A 15,310-nucleotide genomic window follows, 5' to 3' on the forward strand; every position below is an offset into this window, starting at 1 on the left:
CACTCACACTATAAGGGAGATAGACAGCAAGCATATTATTTTTAAGATGCATAACCGTTATTGCTACACAAAAGATATATTAAAATAAAAGATTTTCCTTTACAATTTAAACAAAACCAAATAGTTAAGCATTAAATCTATGTATAGTTGTATTGCCTTAGTGTTTTATAAAATATTAAAAATAGATAAAGACTGTATTTAAGTAATCTGTAAAGACAGATACATGTATAGTAAAAGATATATAAGATACTTTTCATTCTAAAACTACCATATGGTGGGGCCGGGGGAGGATGCTGAAATGCAGACTTAGAGAGATCGCTTGAATGATTAGATCATTCAAGGATGAGATGTTTTTTCTCATGGAGGGGTTTGGTGGTTGTTTATCTTATATTGTTCTCAGTTATGATCTTGTAATTTACTTTTATTGGGTGTCTGTAATCTATTGTAATACTGTTGGAAGAAGAAAGAACAAGTCATTCTCTTCATGTACACACATCTACACATTGTTACGAGTATATGAATATGGATAAAAGCAAAGCTAATATAAATCCAATTGCAAAATGTATATCTCTTAATGTAAATGGTTTAAATAATAGCTGCAAAAGGGGAAGTCTTTATAGATATTTAAAGCTATGTGAAGCAACTAGTATTTTTACAGGAAACACACCTTACACAGGAAGACATAAATAAAATAAACAATAAAAATTATACAATACTAGTAAGTTCCACCTATAATCAGAAGTGAAGGGAGTAGCAATTTTGTGGAAAAACACTACTTTAATGCCTAAAATCATAAACACGTTCCATGACAACTCAGGAATGTTTTGTCTAGTGACAATATCTATCAATGAAATTATATATACATTAGTGAATATTTATTGGATACCAGGACTAGGTGTTAGAGTGGCCAAACAACACTTAGAAGACATTGTACAATATACCAAAGGCAATTTAATCATAGCTGGAGATTTCAATTGCATTATAAAAGAAACTGACACAAATACTAAAACTACATGTAAGAGATCACCTTTAACAAAGTTGTTATCTGAGTTTGTTGAAACTTTTAATATAGTTGACATAAATGAGTATGCTATCCCAGATTCACTGTTCTTTACACATTTTTCCCATAGACATAATACATACTCTAGAATAGATAGAGTGTACATAACAAAGGATTTAACCTCTAAATTAAATAAAGTCAAGACAATTTCATGTCCATTTTCAGACCATAACACCATAACGTTTGAGATAGACTTATGTTTCAAGAGAAGGATATCAGTAACAAGAATACCATCTTACATAACAAATCTCAAAGATTTTAAGGAATTTTATATTAAAGAGACACAAACATTCCTAGATATCAATCTTACAAAAGATGTATCTGAAATATATATATATATATGGGATGCATTGAAAGCATACCTATATGGAAGAGCGGTGGGTTGGTATAAAAATAAACAAAAATAGTGGAATAAGGAATTAATGGAATTACAGTCAAAAGTAGATAATTTAAAGCTTGATATTCAAAATGGAAACACCAACTTAATAAAAGAACTAGAAGATACTAATAAAAAATACTCAGAGACGCTACATCACGAAACAATGATCAACTTAGAAAAAATTAAACTATGTTACTATTCAATGAACCCTAAAAACCAACGAAGAATAGCAAATAGGACTAAAAAGATTATTAAAACAAATCAAATCAAGGAAATACATAATATAGAAACCAAAAAGAAAGTATCTGATTTAGAAGGAATACTAGAAGCTTTTAGGCTATTTTTTCATAAACTTAATAATCAAAATGAGAAAACAGAAACACATTCAGCATTGAAAGCTTTTCTCAAAAACAATGTTAAAGTTAGGTTATTAGAGGAGCAGGTACAACTAATAGATAAACAAATAACAATGACAGAACTTAAAGCTGAAGTAAATAAGCTAAAATTAAACAAAGCTCCAGGTATAGATAATATCACACCAGAAATGTTTAAATTACTATCAAATGATGCTTTGCTGTTGTTATTGAATGCCCTTACATCAGTTAAAAATGGTAAAGACATTCCTCCTTCTTGGAAGTACACATTAATATCACCAATTCTGAAACAAAATAAAGATCCCAGTGAATGTTCATCATACAGACCCATTTCACTTCTTAATATAGATTATAAAATTTTTATGGCAATACATGCTGCTCGAATAAAACAATTACTACCACTTTTGATAGAGGAGGATCAAACAGGTTTTATAAAAGATAGGAACACTTATGACAACATTAAAAGAATTCTTTCCTTAATTGATTATATAAATGTCACAAAAACAAAATGAATGTTATTAGCTTAGACATAAATAGCATTTGATTCAGTGAACTGGGATTATCTGTGGTTAGTTTTAGAAGAATATGGCTTCTCAAACAACTTCACTTTGTTAATAAAATCATTATATGAAAAATCATTGGCTTATATAAAACTGGGATCTTGTCTGTCTAAATCTATTAAAATAACTAAGGGCACAAAACAAGGCTGCCCTCTTTCTCCGTTATTGTTTGCGCTAGTTATTGAACCCTTAGCAAATAATATACGTATGGATAAAAATATTGAAGGAATACAACTAGACAACAGCCTAGAGCTTAAAATTCAGCTTTTTGCTGATGATATTTTAATTACCTTAAAAAATAATAATAGCAGTTTAAAAGCATTATGGGACTCAGTTCAAAACTTTCAAAACTTTTCAAGTCTTAAATTTAATGAGAACAAAACAAATGTATTGCTTATAAATACTAATAAAAAAGATCTAAATAAAAATACCATAAATATATCTCTACTGATAATATAATTAAATACTTGGGAATTATAATAACTAACAACCTAGATACTACAATTGAAACAAATTATAAAGAGACCTTAAATAATACTAAAAATCTAATGCAAAGATGGAATAAATTCTTCTTTTCAATGGAAGAAAAGCTTTATATAATTAAAATGATCATATTTCCAAAAATTCTTTATGTCATATAAGCTTGTTCTTTGCCACCAGCTAAATCGCACCTAAAACAATTAAATGATTTAATGGTAAGATTCCTATGGTATCCAAAAAAACCAAGGATAGCTATGAAGTATCATCTAGATGATTGGGATATAGGTGGCATAGGTTTACCAGACATAGAAATATATTTGCATTCATCCATTATTAAAACAATATCATTATGGCTAAATACAAAATATACATCAAAATGGAAACTAGTTCATGAGAGAATCTGGTTAAAATCAGGATTTGTAGTAGCAAATAAGTATACAGATTTCATACCAAACAATTTTCTATGGCTGATGAAGGAATATATGATGGTACATAAGAATAAAAATATAAGTTCCAAATACATTACTTATAAATTAAAAATTTTCCAAAATCTTATTAATAGCAATCCTGATATTAGAGCATGGTCATTTCTTTTATATCCAGTAGCGTACACACAAGGTAATATAATAACATTTAATATGGAAGTAGTCAACATGCTTAAAGAAAAGGGATTAATATATTGGCATCAATTGCTAATCTCTGGAAAACTTCTGACAATAGACCAGATTAAACAGAAATTAAATATGGAAGATAGTTTGTGGTTACATGTACAAGAATTAAGACAGTATATATTAAGCAAACAAGAAACAATGCAACCATCAATAAGACAAAATGTTCCTAACCTTATAGAACATATAATATTACTAACGAATCAACCCATTACTGCAAAGGGATACTTATCATCTATTTATAAAACAAACAAAAAAATAAAAATGCATAATAATGACAAAATATGGAATTATTATAGATCAGTTAATGGACATGTGCCAAATGACAGAGATAAAAAACTAATTCTTCTCTCTCCAAAGTAGACATCACTTTCATTACATTGGAGACTTTTTGCATGGCAATTCATACACAGATCTTATGTAACCCCTCATAAAATAGAACTTATGTTTAAAAAAAATATTGGCTGCTGGAGATGTGATTTATCAATAAAAGCAGACTGGCAACATATGTTCTACGAATGCCATTTGATTAAACCATATTGGGATAAAATAAATTATTTTCTGCAAATGGTATTCAATAACAAATTCCAGATTTCCAAATCTATTATTTTGTTTAATGCACCTGTACCCGACTGTATGCCAAGAACAAAATATGTAATCTTATGGACTATCCTAGCTATTGCAAGGAAGAACATTACATCAAACTGGAAATCCAAAGCTTTTCCAACTTTTAAACAATTCATGAATATGGTGTCAGCAGTATCACAATTGGAAATGAACACTATTAAAGGAAGAACTGAAAGAACTACATCATTATCATGGCAAAAGTAACTGAAATACTGGAGAATAATGACTGCAGCAGATTATAATCAGGAAACAATTGTATAGAAAGTCAATTATATGTCAACAATAGACACCCTTGTAAATACTTTATTTTGGTTTTAATGTTTGATATCTGTTTAGAGGTTTTAGCCTACCTTTTTGAAAAATGTGTAAATACTTCATTGTCATAAATAACCTGAATTCATGTTTTCTTGTTTTTGGAAGTGAATAAAAATATTTAAAAAAAAAAAAGAAATTCAATCTTATTTTCCATACAGAGATGAGATTTTGCCTGACAATGGCATCATTATGAAAGGTCCAAAAGTAATTGCTCCAATGTCCTTGCAACAAGACTACATTACTGTTTTGTATTGTAGTCACCCAGGAACTGAATCTACCAAAATAAGGACGAAAGGACTAGAATTTTGGCCTTCAGTGTCACAAGACATTGAGAAAGTACTTTCATTTTGTTGTGTGTGTAACGGTACTAAGCCACATCAACAGAAGGAACCACTTCAGCCAAACCAGATTCCTGACCTACTTTGGTTGACAGTAGCTACTGATATCTTCAAGTGGAATGGTCAACATTATTTGGTGTTAGTGGACTCTTACTCCAGTTGGTTTGAGATTGAGCTTCTGTACTTCCTAACCAAGCATCCATTACTGTCATTACTAAGAAAGCATAATTTTTCAGTACATGGCAGTCCGCACAAAGTTATTTCTGACAATGGCACATGGGTTATAATCTAACAGTTCAAAAGGTTTGCTGAAGAATGGGACTTTACTCATGTCACAAGTAGCCCAGAGTATCCGCAGTCAAATGGTTTCACAGAACGTGCAGTTTAAAGTGCAAAACAGTTACTAGAGAAGTCAAACAAGATAATAGTGATGTGTTCCTGAACCTCTTGAATCTCAGAAATGTTCCTCATGATAAACATCTTGGTTCACCTGCTCAGAGACTTCTATCGAGATAAAAGAGAACCACATTACCAATCAGTAGTCAGTTGTTGGTTCCATGTCTCAAGAACAACAGGTCAGTGAAAACCAATCTGTTGAAGAAGCATTTAACCCAGAAGTCCTACTACAATAAAACCAGCAAACTGCTTGAGACATTACGAGAAGGATAGGTGGTAAGGATGCAAACGTCCAAAGGTTATGATCGGATTGGTGTCATAAGGAATATTTGCCCGCAACCGAGATGATACATTGTGGAATCACTAGGAGCAGAGTTTAGGTGGAATCTGAAAAATCTGAGACTGGTGTCCGAGCCTATACCACAGCACATAGCCTGTGAGAAAGATTCTTTATCTTAGAGTGTGCTGTCCAGTGTTCCAATTCCTGAGGAAGTTCCAGAGAATATTTCCATTTCCATGACAAATCCAAAAGTTCCTGATATGAGTTGTTCATTGAAGACTGTCCCTGTTGCTAAATTCAGTCCTGATTGTTATGTTACGAGATTTGGTCATATCTCTAAACCATGTAACAGATACATGGCAACTTGGCCATGAGTATTGTGATTTGTTTCTAATGTCCATAGTAATGCATGTCTAACTCTAATATGTTTTTTGCAAGGGGCAATCTTTTTAAGAAGGAGGATGCACATCAAAGTATGTGTATGTACCTTTAAGAAGCTATCCAAGCGCTTGCACAAGTGTATAAATACTGAGCATGTGCAAGTCTGACTGCCATTTTGTAGTAAACTGTTGAGAAATGTAAGCATATATGTATGTAAGGTCTGTCTGTTAACTAGTTTGTTTGTATTTTATGATGCTGCTACAATCCTGATGTGTTTCTGTGTATTAAAGCATCTAAACAAAATACCCCACCTGCTTGTCGTCTATGTTAGAGAGATATGAGCAACAGAATTTAAGACAGATTATTGCAAATAATCTATACTACCTATGTATATGCAAATTTGTAGTATTCTTTGCGGTTACCAGAATGTCTGACCTTAGAGAATGACATGATCAGATGGAGGAGTACTGCTTCATCTGGACAATATATGGAACAATATTTTATGAGTTTGCATTACTACAGGTATCTTGATAAATGTGTCATCTGGAGTGTGAAATATGCTTTGGGATATCTCTCCAGGAAATGACGGTGACATGGTCTGGTCCTTGCTCTGGTGTGAGTGCTAGATTTGTTCGATAGGTATTACATCCATTTCAGGAAAGTGGAAAGGAAATATAAGGGCCTTGGAGAATGCCATTCTTCTCTTTGATAGACATCAAGAATTCATTCATGATTATCACATTTTTCACCAAGGGTCAGTACACACAGCTAGGAAGAAGAATTCTAACTAAAGAATATGTAGAAACATTGTCCAGTTAAGTTTTCGGAAGATTTATTCTCATTATTAGTAGAAGTATTTTCATTGTCTCGAACTGCAACTTCCAAATCAGTGCAAGTAATACACCCTCATCTTAAATCTGGCTAAAAGTAAATGTTCAGATTAATTTTTCATGTGTTGGCTGCTTATCATTTAAACTAGTGAATACATTTCACCATTTAACTTTCCACTCCACTTCTCATAGTTAGGAGAAGCGCAGTATACATGCCTAGGAGCATTTTGTATTTTATAATTAACTGTGACAACTTTGAAATTTTTAACACCTTTATTGAATTATCACTAGTGACATAGGCAAATTTACATTTATACAAATGTAATCAAACTGTATTAAATTAACGTTAAACATTATACTTCGCAACTGATTTGTACTTCACATGTTTAGTGATCTATCCGTAAATAATATGGCAGACTGTGCAGGAAAATAGCAAACATGAAAATAGGAAACTGTAGACTTTCAAAAAGTTTAGTGAGCTAAGTAGTTAAGTGCAGGCACTTCTAGGTGCTGGCCTGTGAGAACACCTCTATACAGCCATTCAGCACGAATACAGTGTAAATAAGCAAGCAATAATGCCCAACAGCTTGTGTGCTACTCTGTAGATAGCATGCTGTTATGCACCCCTGGAAGAGCATTATTTACACACTAACTCACATCCTGCAGGCATTATTGTACTTAGAAAATGAGCTGTCTGTAAAATTATTGTTTTACTTTTTTTTATTACTATATTAGTTTATATACACATATACATATATATTCATTGAAATATCAAATTTCAGTATTTCAACACCGTAAAGTCGAATTTTCATAATAGCAAAACTGCATAACTGCAAATCCGAAAATGTCGAATTCATGGTTATGATTTTCCGGTACGTGACATGGAGTGTACTGTGTGCATGGTGTACGGTTTAGTGTGTGGCTTTAGGTGGAATTTAAGGTAAGTGACTATTTTGTAAGGGTTTTGGGTACGTGTTTGAATGTATGTGAGTGTGTTTGGAAGTTGTACATGTGGGTTAGGATAGGCAGGTAAAAATATGAGTGTTTAAGTGTTGAAAGTGGTGGTGTTTGCATATATGTGATGTGTGTGTGTGAGGGGACTGTAGAATTTCTAGTTGTGTGTTTACTGTCTTTTTCTGTTTGGTGCAATCTCAGAGTTAGTATATATAAGTAGCAGGGATGGGGGGGTGCAGCCCCCCACATGGGGGTGCAGGGGGGGGTCACCCCCCCTGCTTATTTATAGTGTAGGTTTGTTAATTTGTGTTTTTTGTGTCTGTGTGTGTTTTGTTTGCTTTTTGTACTATGGGTAGGCTGGTGTATGTGTGGTGTGGTGTATGGTATGTTTAAGTTTGCGATTTTTACTTTTGCGGTTTTGGGGTTTTGGCATTTTACAAATTCAACTTTTTAGTTTCAAAATACTGAAATTCGATATTTCAGTATTTTGAGATTATAAAGTGAATCCATGTATACGTATATATGTATATTTGTACATTTGATATGAAATAATTTCTCAGCCTAATGTTTCAAACTTGCTATAGTATATGTAAATGGGGTTGGATGAAGTATTTTACATCCAAAATATAACATTTTCAAAAAATGTCCCGATATTTACTTTAGTTTTATGGTCCCTTACTCCTAAAGTCTATGACTTGTTGTTAATCATTCGGAATTGAAGTCATTAAGCAGTGACATATATTTGAGCTTCAGACTTTATTTCCTTCAGAAAAGGCATGCAAACACAAATCCTGTTATTCAAGCAACTTTCTAATTATTGAAGATCTATTTTTATGCCTTTCCCCCTTTTATTTTATGCTTTATCCAGATTTCTTGTGCAAACTGGTTGAGGTATGCAAACCTCTTAACTGCTGCTGCTGCTGTCACTGCTTGATTGATCTCACACACCCTATCTCTCTCTCTCTCTCTCTCTCTCTCTCTCACACACACACACACACACACACACACACACACACACACACACACACACACACACACACACACACATGCACACACACACACACACACACACACACACACTTCCACTTTCATGCACACAACCACATATGCACTCACACACACGCATGCAGACACATACTTATCTTTCTTTTTTATGGTTCTTTTAATTTTACACTTGCAAAACAGCAAAAGCACTGCTTAGTGAATGTAAAAATGGCAGTCATTATCTCCATTACAGTCCGAACTCCATGGCAGCTTAATATGATGCTGTGATGTGGCAGACTCATTTTTCAATGGGCATTACCAGTACATTAACATCCTGCTCTAGAATATTCATCCTCCAACTAGAGTGGCAGTGTACAGGTGGCCTATTCTCTAACTGGTAGCACATTCATTTTAATTTCAGTTCATTTTGTTATCATGACCATCAAGGGAGAGGGGAAGCATTTTTCACTTTTCATGATCATTATTTCCTTTGGTGGAACTGTATCATGAAAGATACAATAAAAGTAGATAAAGATTGTTATTGTTATGCATTTTGTAGGTGTTCTCTGATTCATGAATATCTTAGGTGTACACTGATTGTTAAATAACATTTACTAATTGTTTAAAAAGTACAGGTATATGATGATTGTTAAATAACTTAAAGGTATATGTTGAACAGATAAGTGTACACTGATTGTTTAACAATTATAGTGAATGCCAAATACATTTCATATGGCAGTTAGCAGAGAGGATTATGGACTGAGCTGTTAAGAAGCTGCTTTCTGTAAACAAGGATACAGGGTTTGATTCCTTCCACTTTTATTTCCTTGGTGTATGGCTCTCAGCAAGTCACTTAACCAAACGTTGCTCCCAGGTTGCGGGTTTACCTGTTTAACATGTATGCATCAAATGACATATAGATATGCTCTGATTATTAAATAATTTTTCAAGCTGCATGTCTCGGTAATAATACCTAATAATATTAACTGTAATTAGAAAAGGAAACATAATTTAAAACGTGATGTTACTGATAGCATAATTATAAGACAATTGCAATTCAAAAGAGTGGACAACAATAATTTATCCAACTTCTGGTTGTTATGTTTTTACTGACTTTACAAATTACGTAACATTTTTTTATATGTGTGGCTCATTATAACTGTGTACTACTGACAAAAGACAAGAAACAGTACAAAATAAATGAGTAGCCATACGATATTCATACAGTTAATTCTATTATTACATTGTCAAGCTAGATATTATGAATGGAAAGTCTGTATTCAAAGTTTAGGTTTTGTAAACTGCATATTTCTTTTCCCTGCCTCTCTGCCTTTTTTTTGGGGGGTAGTATCTTTAGTGCCATTGTACATCCTTAGAGTACCCAGAAATATTATTTTCAACTAGTTTCTCAACAACGTTGTTTAATAGTCATGAGTCAGTCAATGATCTCGTACTATTTTTTTCTTTGCAGTCCTGTCTCTGCAATGATGAAGGCACAGACAGACGAAAGCCACAGAAAGGCAGGAAATCATATGTGCCATTAGTACACTGCACTGTTAGGAATATGTGTTTATGTGCCTTATTATTATTACTGATCCCTGTAATATGCAATAAGTGCATCTGCTTTTCATGGGTTTACAGATGTTTTTTTCTGGCAGTGTGGTCAAGTAGAATAATTCATTCGTTAGTGACTAAGCTCTTGTGGTAACTGTTATGGTAAATGAGTTTCTAAATCCTTTACTACTTTTTCCCTGTATGGGCAACTATTATTTCTGCTGTTTTTGATGGGGTCCTATTTGATCTTCTCACAAATTGTATGCATGCGCAAAGCTAATAATAAATGAAACACAATTTTTAGCTGAAGATCAATGATAACATTGTATTACAAGATAATGCTGTTTATATATGTCTCACTACTCTTTGACTCTGCTACTTTTTCTTTGCAGTATCAACCCAATATATTAAGACTCAGTGTCATTTCAGCTACTACCCTCTGTCAGCTGAACTAGTACTGGAATTATTTTGATTCCATGTATATCATCTGTTGTTTATTTCTCTTCTGCAAACTCCCTTAGGTGTTATATGTACAATGTTCTGTGCCATCTTTGAACAGTCAGTTGCATCTTTATGTACTGTAATGACATTTGGGTGTTGAGTTTATTACGGACATGATCATGTAAGCAATGCATGGCTTTGTAGCTGTGCACTGTTGTCTTCTAAGCACAAGTAACAAATTATTGCTACTTCTAGTTTACAATTTAAAAATATGACTATCTGGCAGTATCTGCTTTTCTGCTGGTAGCTGTCTTAATATTGTAAGTTATTCACAAACATCTGCTTATAACATGGACAGCCACAGCTGTTTAAATGGGTCTATGTTAAATGCTCAAAGAGGCATTCCATTGAACGCCTCTACATCGACATGTAATCAGTGATCTCACTAAACCGTGAATGTTCAAAACAGCGATTTCTTTCCCTGAGAAAGAAATCACTTGCACTAAAAACACATACACACAATTTCAAATATAACAAACTGGGGGCTTCACCCCCCCCAACTAAATATATCAAGTCCAAGATCGCACTACAGTAGGGTAAAGGGCAATGTCATGGCTCAGGGCAAGTGATTTTATTTTCCCTGGGAAAAAAAAATCGCTGACCTGAGCATTCACTATTTTCAGATTTCAGTCTATATGTGTCAGCGAAACGGCATTCACTGTAATGCCATTTTGCTGATCCAATATACACCCATTTAAATGAATGAATGCTGGCATGCTGATACTGAATTAATGGCTGGAGTATATTGCACTTTTACCTTATCAAATTTACCAGTCTCAGCCCTGCTAGCTTACTCCTATGATTACTGCCCACTTTACTCCACCCTGTCTGCAGCTCTGGACATTGTCCATTTTAATTGCAATTGTTATTTGTATATGACGTTATTGACTGCTATAAGCATTTCTATATTTATTAGTATGAACTGTAGTCATGTTACTATTGAAGCTGCATATTATCTGGACATATGAAGTATATGATTGTTATGTTATATTTTGTCACAGCCAGGAAAACATTCCTCTTACGCCTCTTGGTTATGTATTTTTTTAAGATATGTGGTGCTAACATACCTACTGTACTTCTTGCTTGAGTTTATCAATTCATGTTGAGCCTGTTCTGACATGTAAATAATTAAAATTTCTTATCCAACAATTACTGTATATGCTGTTGTGTACTTTGCTCTTATAAGCCTCTGTGAGACCTTACTTCTTCACTGATTGCTAGAAGTGTCCAGCATGATATGATAGTCGGCTCATCTGAAACATCAGTCGCCATTGGGTAACTATAACTGTTATAGTGTAGTCACAGTGATATTTTATTGTGCTACTGATGGGTGCAAAAATATATCCAGTAATGAAATGTAACATTTTAGCAGCATAAAAGTCACCTAATCATTTTTGGTGTTGGGTACATTTTCTACAGTTCATTAGGCATGGGGACTATCAGTTGCTATTGTCACTACACATTTGGCCTGTTCATTTTCTGGAGTAAAATCCTGCAAACCTCAACAAGTAAAAAATAAAGCTTGCCAAATATCTCATGTGAAGTGCACATCAGTACCTGATATATGACCTCATGTGCCTGCCATGGTGATTTATGATAAAGTATCAGAACCATCCCTGGTACTACAGACAACTGCATTCTGCAATGAAAATAGCAAAGGCCATGATATGCTGAAGAGGCTTTAGTAGTGAATGGTGCACTATTTAATAATGTTATTATCATTACTCATCTATCCAATGTGTTAAGTCACATCCAACCTCTACAGTAACTGTACGAAGAGCCTGTGCTATCCTCATATTGTTGAATGTTTGTATTAAAATTACTGCATTCCAGTATTCAATGTACATGATTTATAAAATATAGAAAATAAAAAACGTACAACAGCTGGTTGCATATGTGTGCACACTCAAGGTGATGGAGGACAGGTCTTTACACAAAGTGGTCAAGCTGCGATTCCATCTTACAATAGCAACTAGATTCCATGACAGTCAACCTTCCAGGGTACCACACCATTTCTGTAACAAGGGGCATACAGTTTAACCTGTAGTTATGCCACATCATGAAAGTGCACTGACACTACAACGTGGTCCTTTAGTGACTCTCTTAGTCAACGATAACACTGAATATGACATGTAGCATCTTTACTATGAGACTTCCCACTTTGACTCCAGTGACATATTCCAACCACTATCTATCACTTCTAGCACACAAATAAAATACAGGGAACATGTTGTGCTAGCTGAGAAAAATTATTTTACTGGTTTCTGAATCAGACAATAATGGATAAGTGATCTGCTCTTAAGCCAGATGTCAGAAAAATATGTATTAATGTGTGCATAGTAATATGCTTAGTGCATTTAAAGCTTGAAAAGGGTTAACACATTTATTCTATTTCATACTGCATAAATCTGTACAAACTGCAGATGCTTTCTGACCTTGTATTGTTAGCTAAAATCTTGCTTGTGCCTTGGAAATTTACAGAGAAGCAGATGATTTCTGCTTATGTTAGGAAAATAATGAATAGGACAATACTACTTGTAGGAAGCTTAGACAAGAAGTTCCGTTTGTGCTGTGAGAAAATACACAGCTGTAGAAGCTATAGATAATTAGGACAAAGCCTGTTTGAAAATATGAACTGCAATCAGCATTTGCTTGTATCTGAATTAGAAGAGTACCTTGAAATGTAACACTGTACAATGGGAGCTTGTAAATGAATTAGAGCCCACCAAGGCCAGGTTGTTTTTCTCAAAAGTTTCTCACAAATCTAGTCATGTCAGCAGAAAATCTGAGTAACATCTGCTGTAGAACAATACTGAAAGTTGTGTTTGATTATGTCAGCCATAGAAGGCCATGTCTTGTAAAACAGTATAAGAATAAACATACTTCCTGTTAGTAGTTAGACAAATCCTTGTATTTGCATGTTTTTTGTCTCCTTGCGGCAAGTAAATAAATATACCTTAACTGAACCTTACGTGTATTGGTCTTTGAAGTTTTTCCTTTGACAGATTGGTCCTTCGAGCCGGAGACCCTCACTTCATCTTGGATCAGACAGGCCAGGTGGCTTGAAACTGTACAGGGAAGAAACCACATCGGTTCTTCTTAGTTGAAAAGCCCTCCGACTGAATTGTCATACAAAAGAGGCCAGCCACTTTCTGATCTGCGACTGAAGGATGGGTTTACTCGAACCAGGTGATCGATCATGAAGGCTCAGGTAAGGTGAATCTACTTTTTTTCTGTTTTAGATCAGGGACCAGATTTGTATTTATTTTGTTAAGACTTTGTTTATACAAGTCAGTGACAAAAAGATTACTGTCTTGTCATAGATCAGGGAAACAGAGCAGGTAGGCAGTCATTCTGAAGAGACTATAACAAAATCAGTGGTACCACATTAAAAATAAGGAGTTACGTAACGATCAAAAGGGTAGAACAAAATGGGTAATAATTGTACAAAAAGATCCCAAAGTCCGCCGTTAACCGAAGACGTGAAATACATGCAGTCACAGTGTGCTGATAATATTAAATACTACTCAAAATGGGTTAATAAGTATGAATTTGATGGTAAATTAGAAAAATCCTCACTTGTCAAACTTGTCAAACAGCTTAAAACTGATTCTAGAGGTTGAGTAAAAAAGCAACGTAAATTAGGAATTCCTCAGGCACACAGGTGGATTGAGGAAGTAAACCGAATGGAATAAAAGAGTAATAATTCAAAAGCAATGTTTTTAGATAAGGAGGACAATAACTTAGTAATAGCATCAGCCCCTCTGCCTCCCTTACCAGAATATGAGGCAAGTGAACGAGTTAATCCACCCCTATGATATCCTGCTGTCACTGTAAGTAGAGACACTACAAAAGTGAAACCGTTTATTAGAGATCCCGTCGAGACCAGGTCTCAAACATGGGTAGGAAACTCAAAAGGGGACTTTGAGTTATATAAAATGTGTAGAAATTTATGATTTATGAGTGAAGAAGAAATATGCCCACTTATAGAAGTGCCTAATCCTCAGGCAGGGCAAGAAGGTCAGGACCCAACTATTCTAGTGTATAGACCCTGGACTCCAGAAGACATTCGGAAAGCCACTGAGGGAATTCCCCATCCAAAAGTTACTTTTAGAAAGTTCTTAGAAGACTTGCAAGGAATGAGGCTAAGTTATAATTTGAACGGAGAAGAGGTTGAAAAAGTAGTCAGACAAATTGTGGGACCAGATTGGCACATGATTAGTGGCAACTGGAATCCCCGTGACACTGCGCTCAGGCCCCTCCCACATAGCAGCGCAGAATTAGACAACAGGGTGAAAGGTCTTACAGACCGAATCTCTGAGAAATGGAAGCCTAGGGCAGACTGGACTTGCATTAATCAATGCATCCAACAAGAAGGTGAAGCTATTGACAGATATTATGCCAGACTATTAGAATGTTTTAATAACCATTGTGGAATGCAGGTTCCTGAAGATCAGACACACAATTCCCCATATGAGCAGCAGTTAAAGAATGCATTTTTAAAAGGCAGTATTGCACCCATAAGTAGCTTTATTACAAAGCACATGGTAGATCATCGTACAAGCAGGTTACAGTCATTACTTGAATATGCTAGGCATGCCGAAAGGCATTTTAATAGCAAAAAGAAAA

The sequence above is a fragment of the Protopterus annectens genome, chromosome 7.part0 (assembly GCF_019279795.1).
Source record: "Protopterus annectens isolate FY-2018-M chromosome 7.part0, PAN1.0, whole genome shotgun sequence".
NCBI classification, from domain to species: domain Eukaryota; kingdom Metazoa; phylum Chordata; order Ceratodontiformes; family Protopteridae; genus Protopterus; species Protopterus annectens.